Here is a 13,810-nt window from a genome sequence, read left to right on the forward strand (position 1 = left end):
TTGGACCCGTTTCTTCACTTCCTTACCACACTCATCATTGCTCTGTATGGTTGACCCCAAGTATTTGAAGTCGTCCACCCTCGCTATCTCTTCTCCCCTCACATTCACGCACGTATATTCTGTTTTACCGTTTACATTCAAATGAGCACGTTGAATAAAGTTTTCTTCTCACTTGTAAATTTTTACCTTTCTCCACTGTGTATGTCATGTGAGCGTTACTGGTTCTGCAAACACATGCTTATTAAAAATTGCACCAAAGTCAGTTTCATCATTTTTTTTTAATTAAATATGTTTGAAGGTCAATGTTTAAAAATGTCCAAAGTCTGAGAATAATTAAGTACAGAATTGTGGAGATGTACAGCTTAAAACTCTTTTTCAACATCGCACCTTGCCAGAATTTTGGACCGGAGCTAAAATTGGGGTTGCATCGACCTCACCAGGGAACAGCATGAGTCAGCACCCCTCCACGATATAACTCTCGAACATCATCTATGGCTTTTGGCAGGGGCTGCCACATACTACTAATAATTATACCAGCAATAATAATAATAGTTTGGCCCATTTTTATCCGCACTGCTTCACGTTGTTCGCCATCAAGCAATGCCTCCAACCCAAAAATGTATCTTGACTAACATACATTTGCACAACGCAAGCTGGCATCCAATCCACATGCACACTGCACAGACTGCATTTATGAAAGTCAGCTCAAAAGAAAGCTGTGTGAGCCCCCCTCCGCACACCGCTGCAATGAATCCTAACGAGGTCACATTTTGGAATTACGTATCTTGTCGCCATAGTCACCTGTATGTTCTAACTGTAATATTAAAAAATGAAAAAAACTTCTCGGATAAAAGCGCTTGTGTTGGTTGGTTGTTTCGTGTCCTCCATAATTGCATTTTTGATGGACTACTTTTGTTTGATCCATTTCCAACTTTCCTATTGTAGCGTAATTGGCTCAGCTCGTGACATCTCCCGAGAGTTCTTGTCTTTCTCTTCCGACATCCTGCTGCCAAACCGTACTTGGAAATTATAGTTTTTTTGAGAGAAATATAACCAAGCATAATTGGATATTTTTCTCCAGGCCCAGTTATTTTTCAAGGGTACTTTCTTGTCTTGCATTAATGGCGAAAGACTATAAGGAGTATGCATGGCCTTAGTGTAATGTTATCTTGCAACTTCCACATTGATTTAATTGACAAATAGTAATAAGTCAATCAAGAAGATTTTCCCTTGGGCAATATGTTTTCCATTCTATGGCGTAAAGCCTGGATTCTCCTCTTTTTTTTCTCCCCCGTTATACTGAGTCACACTGCATGAACAACACCCGGCATCCATTCATGAGGCCTTTCCCATCGAGCGATAACTAACACGGAGACAAGTCACACTATGTCTCGATGATGAGTGACAAACTGAAACGCCGCGGCCCGAATCCAAATGTAGCGGTGGCGACAATCAAATAAATTCACCTGATGTCGATGGGGCTCAGAGAAGCTGCGCCTCTGGACCCTCTTTAACATTCAAAAGATTCACTCGCATTCCGGCTGTTTCTTATCTGATGATGCGTTTTATTTGAAGCTGTCCTTTATGAACCCTAATACGGGCTTTTCGTCAGGTTGCCTTTATGTTTGCTTTTGAAGTAATTAACCTCGTCCGTTAGCGTCAGCCGACTTGAGCTTTCGGAGGCGTAAGCCACCTACCATTAAAAATCATTATTTTCAGCAAACCAAATGAACGTTTTCCTAATTAGACCTTTGTGGCTTATCATCTACTTTGAAAGTAAAACTAATCAGCTAAGATCTGGCATTGAAATGACCAATCAAACTCAAATTATACACTCACTAATCCTGAATTCCATACATTCTAACATTGTTTTTAATGACTCAAGTATGGATCAACTTTGGGGTGAAAATATGAACATTTGTTAAAGCCACGTATGTGCAACACTATGGACTCGTTGCGACTTCCAGATTCTCCAACTGACCTGAAATGCTTTACATCGGAGCTTCCCTTGCTTCAGTACGCAATAAGGCACAGTGGTGCCTTGAGATATGAGTTGAATTCCTTCCTTGATCATATTTGTAACTCAAAACACGTGTATCACGACTCATCTTTCCACGTTGAAATGAATGAAAATGCCATTAACTAGTTCCAGCACAAACACCAGCACCCCTCACAAAAAAATAATGTTCTCGTTTTTTTAAATGTGAGAAATAGCCCTCTACATTATTATACTTAAAAAAAACATGCAGTAATTACACTATTAAAAAGTATTTAAAGTGCATTATCTATAGCTACAGAGCTCGAGCACGTGACATCACCATTTTCACGGCGCCATTTTGCTGGTCAAAGAGAGCTTCTCGACAGTGTGGGGGACATTGAACCAGAGCAGAATATACGCAATGCCCGAGACTTGTTGTGCTGTTGGTTGTTACAACAGACGAGACAGATCTTAAAAGAGGTCATTCTATGGGATACCATCTGAAAAGAGCAGAAAAGATCGATGGATTTTGGAAATTAAATGTGATGGATGGTGTCCAACCAAATACACGTGACTGTGTATCGATCACTTCATTTCATTTATTATTCTCCACCTCAAATTCCCAAGAAGTATTGAAAATGCCAAGTTGGCTCATTTGAGAACAATGCATTAAAAACAAAAAGACAGGGAGTCATCTCCAACATACACGGAAGCGTGTTGTGGCCAAACGTTAAACTTCGGTAAACCTCTCCCCGACAGTCTTTTTTTTTTTTTTTTTTTTTTAAATATGCATTGTTCGTGACTCCAATGCATATTTACAAAAAGAAAATAAACCGCCGGTCACAGTGATATTTACGTAGGTTAACGTGTGGCCACAATATGCTTCCGTGTACGGGAGCTGAAGCCTATCCCAGCGGTTTATTTTCTTTTTTTAAATACGCATTGGACTCATTTGAGAACAATGCGTATTTAAAAAAAAAACGTCGAAGACGTTTACCGAAGTTTAACGTGTGGCCGCAACACACTTTGTGTACGGAGGAGCCGACTCACTGTCTTTTTTTTTTTTTTCCCCAAAGTTATTGAATGCGAGTTTGTGTAAAACCAGGAGTCATTTATTTAAATATTGGTATTTGTATTGAAAAAATTTGATTGGCTCCATCACTATGTGGCACTTATTCTTGATTGAGAACAGATCTAGCAAAAAAAGACTTTTCTACGTTTTCAAACTCTTCCTTGTAAATTTCGACAACTTACTCACCAGATCCATGCGTAGATCCAAGACAAGCGGAAGCAGGTTAACGGTCCACTTTCTTATCGGCGAAAACATCAACTTCGGCATTTAATATGGGTCATCTATGCCAAGTGTGTCATTTTTCCACGTACCTTCGTTTATTATCACCTTCTAAATGTTTAACGGTATCGGACAAAACTATTTGCATCGTGCTATAAGACCTATTTTGTGCCATCTCCAACCGACTATCTAGTCCTATATCTGAGCAAAAAAATATCTACCGAGCGACAGCTTGTATCCTGAAAAAAATCATAAGTTGGGTCCCTTGTATCTCAAGGCACCACGGTACATATGAACTAAATGCCAAGCACGTCACCCACACACTGCATATCTCTTTCATGCCAGGCGTAATCGTCTTACAGAATGTACTTAAAGAGGTTGGCTCATGAAAAGGGTCATCATACCATCAACATAAATATCCTTATCCTTGTTTTAATTCTCCCGTTTGCTCCACGAGGCTCATTCCAAGGGGTGTGATGAAAACATGGCTGGAGATAGACAGTGAGTAATTGCACGCTTGGAAGTGTTATCCATTACAGTTGAGAGCACCAGGAGGAGAGCCCCCTCACCCAGAAATGCTGTTCCGTTTTACATTTAAATGAGCACTCCTTTAATGTCAAAACCCCTTCACCTCACGACCGTGTTAAGAGTCTTTTAATCAGATGTTGGCCGGCAAAGCCATGTGACGGATGGGTTTCAGAACGCGTGCCAGTTGTGTTTAGCAAGGTACTATAAAACACTCAAAACATTACTAATGCGAGGTCTCACAGCATCTCACAAATGTTTTTCCCATACATTAAAATCAGTTTGCAATCATAATGATGGGCTAATGAATTCAATCCATCATTGGACACGACCTCTTTTTCATTTCGCATGTATGATTTGGAAAGATAATCATTGCAGCTGCAATTGCATCAATCTTGCCATGTATGAAAACAGGTTGCAGCATTCTTCATCTTGCTTCAGAGAATCTTTAGACAAAACGCAAACTTTGTCTTTTATGTTATTTGTTGAGCCAACAGCAGTGTTTTGGAGCCTAAAAACAGAATTTCGCCTCGCCAATAAAGTGGGTTACTACACTGCTGCCACATCCAGTACAGTCAAAACACACACAAACACCAATGAACGGTATTCACACAAGGTTTTAAATTAGACCAGGGAGGACACACAGATTTTACACGTTCTTGTGGCATAGTATTTCTTTACAAAGCCAACGAATGGCCTGTCTTGTGTAATTCATAATGTCTAGTGTTGTGGTTTGAAAAATGCAATGCTAACTGAAATCATTTTAACAAGATTGCTTTCCATAGGCAAGAATCTGCGTCCACAGACGCACAGCATTGCTCACCAACGTCTGTGGCCGAGAAGTTGGTCATGGAGGCCAGTTAGGTCGTATCAGACCTTGGCCCAGAAACCTACATCGCCATAACACGAGGTACTCACTGGTCTTGTGATTCATGAGGCAGAGAGCCATCGACGGAACGGCTTTGGCTCCGTAAATGCAAACAACTAGGACATTTTAGAGAGAGTTATTTATTACGCTCGCTAGATCCACAAGCTAACAACAGAGTGTGCAAAAGAGCTAAACAGCCCGTTCTGGCTTGCTCGACTGTTGCGAGATCGTTTAAAACCGAGGTCACCAAGTGGTGAACAGTAGTACGCGTCTGGACCCAAAGCCGTCCCAAATGGACACACACGATAGCTAAGAAAAAAAAAAGTTATGATTCCAGACATAGTGAGAGCTTCAGTTGTAAGCGTCTGCAACATTTTACAGGCTTTACGCAAGTGACGACACGTTTTGACCAATCACATGCAAGTTCGGACACCCTTTAAACCAATCATATCAGCATCGCAGGCACTAATAACAGAAATCACTGACTGTACACAGACCAGAGAAATACAATTAGAGAGAGTGGAACTTCAGTGAAAGATGGAGAAAGAACAGAAAATGACCGACAAAGGAAAAGAACACTTGTAAAAAAAAATGGCACTGACTGTAAAACGGAACTGCCATATTCATTTTTGTCTGTACTTCTCGCCAGGAAGTTCCCACTGGCACCACCTATTAAAAGTACATATAAATATATGAAACACCAGTAGGAAACAAAACTAAGGTTTTGAACAAAAAAGATCCCTAAAACATTTCACTCGGGATTTGTTAAATAAAAATATGGGAAATTGTTTGAGACGTCACTATTGTGTTTCTCTTATTGACTTCCTCTTGTTGTAAAATGCAGTCCAACCATTATTTGGTAAATAAGACAACATTACTGTATACAATTGTGGTTATATATTTGATTACCAGGGCAGACTTTGTAAGATGTGCCTAACTCTTTATTAGAGAATTCTCTAAAATGATTATATAAGTGGATTTTTAAAAAAATGATGCTATCATTTATCATGAAGGTTTTGGGGAAAGTACTGTATATCAGACTAAAAAAAATTTTTGATTGTGGCAGGTCCAAACATAATATGAGAGCGCAAGAGCAAAAGATAACACAAAAACATTCAACAAACAGTATAAAGGTACTGCAACCACTGTAATAAAAATTTGCTATCTGCTGGGACCATGAAGCAAGAACTATGATATAGTGGAGGACTACTGTAGTCTGTATTCTGTATGTGATGTTAAGTTGCAGGGACTCGTTTTCCATGATATGTGCATCCCAGGACTCACACAGTATCAATTTCAAAATGATCTATGATACTACAAAAAGGTTTTTTTTCCCCCCTCCAAAGGCTCACTTTGTTAAACTGTATTTCAATTACTAACTTGAGGCAGAAGCTGTTTCATGTTTTATCCGTGAATCAATTCACTATACAGCGAACTGTATAGCAAAAACAAAAATCCAATAGAGCCCTCAATGCTCATACAGTATATAAACCTAATGAAACTTAACTACCATTTTGTTGGAGAAACTGCTCAGCCCATCACGTCCTTTAGGAATGGAATATATCCGCATGTCATAACTTGACTTGGCAATATTTTCCTGGATTTACTTTCACAAAAGCTCTAAATGTGTCCCACTGCAAGGCATGGGTTGTATTAGAAAAGAATATATGCTTTGGAATTTTCCTACATTACAGTACAAAGGTAACAAATAAGGCATTAGCTCACATATCCTGTGAAGTAAACTCTTTTTGGCCGCTTGTATCTTTGTTCTTTTTGGGAACAGGTGAGGGTGTGAATGTAGATTGACGGCGCTTTGTTTTTCGGCTCAGTCTTAGCCTACCAATGCAGAGTCCGCATTACTACAGATGCTGCACTGCCTGTTGATCCCCAGCTCCATTCTTCCCTCACTCGTGGACAATAATTCAAGGGAAAACTCCTCCCCTTTGGCCAGGATATCATCTGAGACCCGGAGAGGGCACGCTATCCTTTTCTGACGTAAGACCTCTGATTTGGAGATGCTGATTCTCCCCAACCACTTACACTCCGGGTTTGCTCAAGCAGACAGAGTCACATGATGTGGAAAAAGCAAAGATAAAACACAGAGGCCACCAAACTGTACCCTTTCAATGCCTTGGCTGTACCTAGAAACTCCATCCGTAAAGCCTATAAACACAATTATTACCAAAGAGCAGCATTGGCAGAGTCAAACCCTCACTGGACACAAATCCAAATGACTGCCATGAAGGCGAAGTCTTGCCGCATCACCACAGTACTTCCCAAGTGACACGGTCGAACATCTCCCCCAAGTCCTCAAAGCACATGTCGACCGGTTGGCCAAACTCCCATAAGCCATTCCAGACGCTGATGGGGCCGAAGAGCTTTTTCCACTATTTCACGGCTAGGATGCAAAGCGCAACGCCCCCCCCCTGAAACTGAGATTCAATTTCCTAACCTAAATAGACCCTACCAGAGCGACTGGGGAGTGTGATGTCCCTGTAGCTAGAACACATACACACACTGTTCAGCTTCTTAAAATAGAGGGACCACCACTCGGGTCTGTCAATATAGAGCCACTGTCCCTGATGTCCACGCGATGTTGCAGAAGCAACAGGGGGAATGTCATCCACTCTCGGGGCCTGTCCACCAAGGAGTTTTTTTTTTTTTTTTTTAATCCACCTCAGTGACATCAACCCCAACGTGTACAGAAAAATCTCACACTCTCAAATGTTATTTCCAAGCTCACTTGATATGATTTTTATATGCATCGAGCAATTGAATAAAGCAGGGATCTTACTTTTCAGGAATGCAGTTTGGACTGACGCATAAGAGCAGAAATTGTTTGACTATCTAATCTTTACTCTGTACTGGAATCTGTCAAGTCTGCATCAATATTTAAACCCCACCGAGAATGTAGAAAGAGGACTTATGAATATTACTTCAACGTCAAGATGAATTCACGAGCTTTTGTGAGGACGATTGGCTGTCCTGTTATGGATGAAAATATCGGATTTCAGATTCCAAACCATCAACAAATGTCTATCCGGTGAATAAACCTTCTTCCTACTCGTTCTGAAAACATAAAATATTGTATTCGAGCCAAAGAATGTCATCCCCCCTGAGGGTTCCTTGATGAAGGTATGGTGCATTATTAAGTTTATAATTATCCATTTGAAGTCACGTTGAGCTACAGCAGAGGTCTCAAAACTAATTTTCATGGAAAGACACGTTACGATTAAGGCTGCTCTCAGAGGAAACTACCCTCTTCTTATCATATTACATAATTACCTGCATATTTGATTAATATTGATTATAGCAACTAATGTTTGAAAAGAAAATATGGTAGGTATACTTTAAACCATCAGAGTGAAGCATAAATATCACCAAAATATAGTTTAACTTCATTAATTCAACAAAAACATTTTTTTATGCCACAACTGAAAAGGTCAGAATTATTATTTATATTCAAAAATTATTGATTCTGCAGCTAATAAATTGTGTTCCCAAACCCCAATCTAATTTAGATCAAGCGCGACTGTTCACCACTGTTAAATGCTGTAGCATTTTCAGCAACATAGAGCTACAAATAGCTTAATATAATATTTTAACGAGTCTTACATATAATGGACCTTTCCGACCTGTCAATCACTCGTACAATAATAGCCAATCAGATAGCCGCATTATCTTAACCCCTGGCTTGACACGCCCCTCTCGGCGTATTGTCCCACAAGCAATGTCGGTTGTCAGTAGCATGCGCTTGGAAAAGTTAATGTTACGAAGATGCGCTTCGGGAATGTGCAATTCTGATGAAAGATATCCTGCTAGGTTACAGGGGGCCCGGTTGATTCATTTTCCAAAGCCTAAAACACAGTTGACGACGTGTCTACGATGGTTTAAGGCTCGAGGAAGACCACACCCATGTGGGCAATATCAACAAACACAAGGCTGTATGTAAGCATCTTCTCTGAGTTTGATTGCATTATGATCAGTGCTTTATACATTGCAGGAGAACAACTTTCACTTTGTTAGTGTATCACTGACCTGCTGAATGAAGTGTGTCATGTTTTATGCCGAAGAGTCGGGTTAGTTACATGTAAATGCACAATGTCATGCAAGAGAAATGTCTATTTGCCGATTTGTATTACATCAGACTTTTAAGACAGAGCACTGGGTTCCATTACGAGCCAAGTCAAATGAATACACCCACTCACTTATAAAGACTGCAAAGTAAAAAGTACTCACCCTGCTTTACATGCGGAGTACGATTCCACCATTTTATTCTGTTGGATTTCAATATGAAGTTTGTGAGGCGTCAAACTTTTTTGCATCGATAGCCAATGTTTCGCTTTAACTGACTTTGCGTCCTGCTCCGTCCCAAAATTTTATTCCGTGTACAAATCCTTGCGTGAAATAGTTGAGACCTCTCTGTAGAACTCTCTCGGGCAAGTCTGACGCATTTGGCAAAAAATATACCCCAATATTATCTAGAATACGCGATAGAGAATCAACTTCGAACATGTTCTGTTCAATCGTCATTTTGTAAGCTTGTGGGAAATGGCTAGGGGGGCGGAGCTTAAGGCCGCCATCGGAAAGGTCCAGACCTGGAGCTTCTTTTTCTTGTTTTGGTGTCAATGTAAATGGATTTTGCTGCGCTACGACTCTTTTTAAAAATCATGAAGCATAACATATGAACTGTATGTATGATCTGTAAATATGTATGTACTGTATCTATGCATACATGGGTGTGCCTGTATAGCAAATGAACTTTTCTTGGAGATTTTGGGGGGGAAGCACATCGCTTCACAGGCTACCCAAAAAAAAAAAATGACACGGTGATGCTGATCTAGCCTGGGGGGCGTTTTGCCTGACCTGTAGTACATGCTCTTGAGCATCACATTCACGCGGCTGTCGGTCTCACCTTTGCTGGCACCGAGCACGCCGGGGCCGGTCCACGAGTGGCTTCTCTGTGGAGACAGAGAATGACAGGTGAAGGAGAAAATAATCTGATGTCACAAGGCGCAATAACCTGACAGAACATTCATGCGGGAAAAACTCACACAGTGGGATTAATGTCAAGAGTGACATCTAACTCACGGAGACTCAAATGGATATGAATGGGATGGATTTTTTGATATCCAGCAATCTTAATAATTACTATGTGAAGGACAAATAAAAGGTAGCAGCCTCATATTTTGATACCCCGTCAATTCGGTGGGTCATCTGATGTAGTATATTGATGTCTAAATATGAATGTGCAGTATGCGATATAAACTACAGTAGTTTTCTTTTGGCTTCCATCATGCTATATGGGGCTCGCTCTCCTTCTCAAGAGACGTTGACAGATGTCACACCGCGTGTGTGACACTTCTCACTGTGTGTAATTCATAATTAGCATTAAGAAATGAACAAGGGGAAAAGCAGCAGTTAAGTCAATGAAACACAGCACTGGAAAATAAACGTGGCATTCGGTATTGGGGGGGAGACTTTAATTCATGAAATTCCCTCCTACGGCTTCTTCGGTCTGCAGAGGCAATTTCCTGAGGAAACGGATGGTAGTAAATATAGTTAATGTGTTGAGGCAGCATTAATACAAGCACATGCTCTTAAAAGGCGACATGAGATACCGGGGTGATCCTTCACACTATTGAGGTGAGACTTCCTGAGCTGTAAACTAGTCTGAGACTGCACTCACGAATAATATATCAGGCATTCAAAGTGAGGCAAGGAGTTATGAACACAAGGAATACAACAGGGACTTCTTCTTTTCATCACAAACTCCTTATCAATGTGTGCCTGGCACCCAAAAAAAAAAAAAAAGTTACGTTTCAGATGATGCTCAGAGTGGACACTCTGGAGGGACCAATGACAACAAACAATCAAATGGTGGCTGCATGGCTTCTGGGTAACATATATATTCAAGATATGAGCTGAAATTAGTTTATACTCTATGTATGTAGCTACTGACAAGTTGTCTACTTTTTTTCAGATTTGAGGTATTGTAGTGTATGTCTTTAAATTACAATATCTCCAACATCAAACATCCTTGGATTGAATTTGGAAACTGAACAAATGCCTTTGACACAAGCTGTTGATTATGAATGCATTTTTTAAATTACTATTGATAATAACTAATACCATCAATTGAGTTAAATATAAACGCATACATTTTGAAGGAAAGGTCAAAATAAATACTTGTTTAATTATAATGTAACAATTAGGAATCAAAATTAAATCAACCCATCATGTTAAAATCAGGGCGGCACGGTGGCTCAGCTGGTAAAACGTTGGCCTCACAGTTCTGAGTTCCCGGGTTCAATACCGGACCCGCCTGTGTTGAGTTTGCATGTTCTCCCCGTGCCTGCGTGGGTTTTCTCCAGGCACTCCGGTTTCCTCCCACATCCCAAAAACATGCATTCATTGGACACTCTAAATTGCCCCTAGGTGTGATTGTGAGTGCGGCTGTTCGTCTCTATGTGCCCTGCGATTGTCTGGCAACCAGTTCGGGGTGTACCCCGCCTCCTTCCCGTTGACAGCTGGCATAGGCTCCAGCACTACCCGCGACCCTTTGAGGATAAGCGGCGAAGAAAATGGGTGGATGGCTGTTAAAACCATACACTTACACACAATTGATTACCAGTCACCAGAGAGTTGTCAGGGTATGGATGAAAATAAAAATTGAAACCAAAACCAAATCTAACCTTCCCTGGACAAACCCATCACTCATTGGCAATCGATTACTTCTAAGTTTTATATGAAAGTGGTGCTGCCGCTTTTTAAACCAGCCGTGTCTTTCAGTCAGCTATCTCAAAGCATGCATACTATATAGTATGTATAAAGCGGTAAATGCGGTAATAAGACTGGTCGGGCTGTGGGGAAGGAAGAAAAATGCATGCTGTGACACTTTCTTCTCCTCCTCTGCGCCTGGTTGGGCCTGCTGACGTTAACAGTGTACTTTGCATCTCCTTGACAGGAGACAGATGGTGTTTGGCAGAGGTCACCAATGCTACACAATAATGAGTCTTCTCCTACTGTGGCAGTACTCAACCTGCCCACCTATTCGGAGAAAAGGGAACCGGCAAGAATAAAATTGTAATGCGTTATTATCAACGGAAGTTTAAAAATGATGATTTTAAGACCGTGCTAATGGCTCATCAACCAGATGAGCCAACAAGCTATTATGGAGTGCTAAACATGGTTTAGGGGAAACTGTAAAACTTTTGGCATTTCACACCATTTCATTATGAAATAGATTTGTTTAAAAAAATATATATATATTTCTGAAAGTGAAGGAAATTCATGCTATTCATTTAAATATTTCACAGACATGACTATGCAACAAGCACCAAGAAAAGCAAATAACTGTGACAAAGATCCGCCTGTGGAAAGTCTCTCCAAAACCTAGAAATTCAGTCCATAAGGGTTATGAAGAGAATCGATGAGTGAAGACTTGGTGGAGGATTGGCCAGGACAAAAACCACATTCCTCCACCTGAATCTGAGATTCGGTTCAGGAATTGCCACCACGACAGGCACTGACCACATCACAGCCACAGCCCTAATCTGCCGTCTCACCAACCGAAGCGCGGATCGTGGTCCACTCGGACTCAATATCCCCCATGGCCCCCGTAACATGATCAAAATTCTTTTGGAGGAGCCAGTTAAAACTCTCACTGGCAGGGGATTCTGCCAGATGTTCAAGCAGACCCTCACTGGCATCTTCCCCATCATCAGAGCCAACTCACCACCAGGTGGTGATTAGCTGACAGCTCTTCTTCTCTTTTCACCCGAGTGTCCAAGACATTCAGTTGTAAGTCCAATGACACAACCACAACGTCTCTGATTGAACTGTGACCTCGGGTGTCCTGGTGCCAAGTGGACCTGTGGACACCCTAGATGCTTGAACATGGTGTTTGTTATGGACAATACATAATGAGCAGTAACAGAACACGGCTCGGTTCTCATGGGGTATGGGTGGGGGGCATTCCTCCCCATCACGCTCTTCCAGGTTTTACTGTCCTTGCCCACGTGTGCATTGATATCCCCCAGCAGAACGATGAAGTCCCCACCAGGAGTGCTCTCTTGGACTCCCTAAGGATTCCAAAAAGCGTAGGTACTCAGAACTGTTGTTCAAACAACAGTCAGGATCAGTCCCCCCCCCACCCGACCCGAAAGGCATAAGGAAGCTACCCTTTTGTCCACCGGGGTGAACCCCAACGTACAAGCACTGATCCAGCAGGTAATAAGTACAGTGTACCCACACCTGCTTGCCGCCTCATACTCATGCTCAAGAGGATTGGTACTAGAGTCCAAGCCTTGTGTAGAGGCATGCCCAACCATATCTGTTCTAATCTATCCCTCATAGGGGTTTATGGAGCCGTACTATGTCTGATGCCTCCCCTTTTTGCCGTGGGTGACCCTACCAGGGGCATGAACATAGCTCCTAGGATCATTGGGACACACAAACCCCTTCACCACAATAAGGTGACGGCTCCAGGAAGAGATGTCAGACATTATTTCACGATATCAAAGTTTATTTTATTTAAAACAAAAAGTTAAAGAAAACATTCACTTCATTTGGCACACAAGGACTTGCTCGGCGATATACACAAGGCTGAACGAGAATGCCGTCTTGTCTATTTAAATAAGTGAAATATTTCTAACCGCTTGGCGAATGCTGCGGTGGATATCAATGCAAATTACAGGTATAAGATGTCTAACAGAGTCATTTAAAACTGAGCATTTTATTTGTTCAGGCACCAATTTTGTCTGGAAATTTTCTCCTGGATATAACTTGACTGAACTGTTGATCTAACGTACTGTAATGTAATGAAAAGTGACAGTACCTATGCAGCATCCATTTGCGGCGGCATCAGTTCCTGCACAACAATCCATCACTGCCAGAGATATTTATAATTAAACATAGCAAGGCCTCAGATAGCCTGAGTGATGAACACATTATGTATGTCTAGCCATCACGCTGGAGGACCATGTGGCCAGATAATCGCTTCAGAGTTTGGGACTTCCAAAGTAGCCGAGGGTCCACTTTAAGTGGAGTATCTCGAAAATACAGTAGTTGCTGATCGGGAGAGTGTAGTTTCATACATTTGTGATAACACCTCTCAATCATTGGTCAGGATGCGACCTCCCTTTAT

The 13,810-nt window shown here is 41.3% G+C and overlaps 1 protein-coding gene across 18 annotated transcripts in view; it reads right to left on the reverse strand.

The window, feature by feature from the left end:
• The window catches only part of thsd7ba (thrombospondin, type I, domain containing 7Ba), a 239,415-nt gene that overhangs the window by 183,521 nt on the left and 42,084 nt on the right, over positions 1–13,810 (reverse strand). For all 18 annotated transcript variants that reach the window (XM_061842249.1, XM_061842248.1, XM_061842241.1 and 15 more), the window contains one exon: positions 9,578–9,623. The gene's annotated coding sequence lies outside the window, so the exon portion shown is untranslated. The remainder of the gene's footprint in view (positions 1–9,577; positions 9,624–13,810) is intronic.

The sequence above is a fragment of the Syngnathoides biaculeatus genome, chromosome 14, assembly GCF_019802595.1.
Source record: "Syngnathoides biaculeatus isolate LvHL_M chromosome 14, ASM1980259v1, whole genome shotgun sequence".
Lineage (NCBI taxonomy): Eukaryota > Metazoa > Chordata > Actinopteri > Syngnathiformes > Syngnathidae > Syngnathoides > Syngnathoides biaculeatus.